Source organism: Anser cygnoides, chromosome 3 (genome assembly GCF_040182565.1).
Source record: "Anser cygnoides isolate HZ-2024a breed goose chromosome 3, Taihu_goose_T2T_genome, whole genome shotgun sequence".
Classification (NCBI taxonomy): domain Eukaryota; kingdom Metazoa; phylum Chordata; class Aves; order Anseriformes; family Anatidae; genus Anser; species Anser cygnoides.
In genome coordinates this window covers 109,382,876-109,386,101 of record NC_089875.1, presented here as the reverse complement: position 1 = coordinate 109,386,101, position 3,226 = coordinate 109,382,876, and positions in this window count along the sequence as shown.

Below are 3,226 nucleotides of genomic sequence, written 5' to 3'. Positions count from 1 at the left end.
CCATTGTCTGTAGGTTACAAAGAAGTTTAGAAGAGAGAAGAGTATATAAAATGTTTGCCTGGGAAGTATTAGAACAGTAGACAGAGTAACAATCTTAAAGCCTCTTGTATTTTAGTAAGCAGAGAAAATGGGAAATTTTTTCCCTGTCTTGTTCTTACGTTTCAGTCTTCCATCCATTTCTTTTTCATCTTGACTGAAACCACAATACGTAGTTGTAGTAGAACTATAACCCTTGGGTCATAGCTCCCAAGATCAGTGAACTGAGAGAAAAAAAAAAAAAGAAAAAAAAATATTAAAATGAGTCCAGAGTTCTTTCTATGCTGAAAAGATGGGGGACTGGGAAAGGGAGGTACAGTTCGAAGAAGGGAGAAGAAAAGTGTTTTATACAGGGCTGAAGAAAACCTGAATCAAATACGGGTGACTTGGCAAATTTGGATTAAGTGTTACTGCCGAGCATTGTGACTGTAAAGCTATTTTAGGGATTTCTGCATTTTCTACAGTAAGTGGTATGAAAAATAAATGTATAAAGAAATTCATTCTGAGTGTTCCAACATTCTGTCACTGATAGTAAATAAAGAACTGCTCTGTGTAAGACTGACAGTCTTATACATTTACTGAGGACTGATTTAATGCTCTATAATTAAGTGTAAAATTGGAAAAGAGGAAAATGTAACGATGAGCAAAATTTCATAGCGAGATTTTTGAGTTGCCAAATGTTTCAGAAGGCTGCAATTTCACAGCAGGATTGGTTCCAGAAGTGGAAATTGGACATAAATATTTCCAGAGAGTGGAAATGTAAATTAAAAAAAATTAATTAAGAAACACATTTTGTCCTAATAAATTCTCTATTAATAATTATGAACTAATCATAGAGCCATGGTTTAGAAATCAACTTATGAAAAAAAAATCTTTAATGAATTAACTTCAATTGTAAATCTGTGTCTAAGTATATTTCAAACAGTTGGCCAATTTGGGTGCATTATTTCATGATAATTGCACATAAAATGTTCTGGGTGTGTTGGCTGCTGAACAAGAAACAATATGACTATTACAAATCAGTACTTTTCAAGTATTATATAAATACTCTAGCACCATAACACATCTATTGTCACTAACTAATAGTTCATTAACCTTTTTTTTTTTTTTTTAATTTTGTTTTTAGCCCATGGACTGCATTTTTCTTTAAGGATCATTAGATCCTATTTATTAAAGAAAGATATACGATAGAATGTCTGACTTTTCTATTGTTCCCAAACTATTAAGTTCCTGGGGGACATAATGGATACCGTGGTTGCAAAAGGAAATCGCTATTCTACAGTTAAATAATTGGTTTGAAGACATACTTAAAGTCTTGGAATGGCTTTGGGGAGAGGTAGAGGTTATTATAGCACTGAACCTGCACTATTCATGTTAACATTAATGTATATTTCTTATAAGATATAATTTCTTATAAGATATAACTTTCCTTTAAGACAAGTAGCAAAATGAATAGTGATTTTGAAGATACACAGATAAGGCAATCTGCTAGAGCCAGTTACTGACTCACTATGAAAGCAGGAGCTCTTTCTTTAGGGAATTTCTGTCGATAACAGGTGTACCGTGTATTTGAAACTCTTGTCAAACAAAAAGGCTTTGGCACAAAAAAGTGCTGATTATAGATGGTAGTGATTGACCCAACTCTGTGCTATTTCTGTTTGATTAAATGTCTGTTATTGGTGAACAGAATGATGGCCTTGCTTCACTGTTGGACTGAATAACAGCTAGTTTTAGGAGCCAATCTTATTATCTAGTAGTTAAGTGCCATCAACATGTCTGAGATTGGAAGCATGCAAGAATGAAAACTGTACATGTGGCAAAGAGAACTATTTGAGCATGCCAATATATTATGAAAAATAAGTCCAGAGAAGATAAAGAGTGCCAAAAGGTAAGTTTATAAATTAAATTGTTCCAGTTGGACAAGCTTCTACAAAGTTTTAGAAAAAAAAAATTATACTTAAATGGGAGTCTTTTATGATTCATTTGAAGGTTTTTATGGAACACTTCAGGATATTTTGAAAAAAATTAAATAGATTAAAATGACTTTTTTTTTGGGGGTGGGAGGGGGCAAGGGGGGGGAGATGAATGGAAATAGAGTGGACCAAAAGTAGAAATTCAGGTAATGCTTTCATAGAGAGCTTTGTCAAATCTCTGGATGATACTGATTTTTATTTATTTTTATTTTTATTTTTATTTTTATTTTTATTTATTTTTATTTTTATTATTTTTACTTTTATTTTTTATTTTATTTTTATTTTTTTCAGTGGAGGAGTATTTTGTTATAAGCAAATAAAGGAAGGTCATTTTAGTTTTTAGTTCTCAGTATTCCACTGTGTTATTAAACGGCAATAAAATAATTAACATTCCCCAATTTGTGTCTGTTCTGACTGTGACAGTAACTAGTGAGTGATCTCCCTGTCTTTATCTTGACCCATGAGATTTTTCACTGTATTTTCTCTCCCATCTTGCTGAGGAGGAAGAGTGAGAGAGTGGCTTGGTGGGAACCTGTCAGCTAACCAAGGTTGACTCAACACATACATTTAAGAGAAGGTCAAACTGCCTCATGAACAATCAGTGGCTCACAAAACAGCTGATGTGAAAACTCACTGCAAACACTGCCTTTTTTTTGTTTGTTTGTTTGTTTTGCTTTTTGTTTTGACACTTAAAATTCATGCAATGGTGCAATGTATATAAATATCATTAGGGCGTGAGCCCATATCTGTACATTCATAGACATTCATGCAACTGCACAGAGTAGTCCATTATTCATCTCTGGTTATGGCTGTAATCTTGTTGTGGCTCATTTCTTAATGGAACATGTAAAAGTGCCTCATTCATAGGAAATGTTTCAAAAATATTCCATATTCAGATACATCTATGAAATGTTTTATTTATTCATATTTGTGTGTATATTATATGCATATAGATAAATGGGTAGATCCCATTTAAGTAGAAGTATCTAAGATCAGAGATCTCTGACTGACTTTCCTAAGTCTCTCAAGTTTATTTAATACACTAAGGATTATACTGGAAAAATTACTGTGTACAAAATGAGTACTGAGTAGTTAGTCATAACAGCTTCTGTCTCACATTAGCTAATGTATGTCTCTAAATTCAAAGTAGCAGCAGTTATTATAGTTATTATAATTGATGTTTTGTTTTATAAAAACGAGCATAACATTCCTTTGTA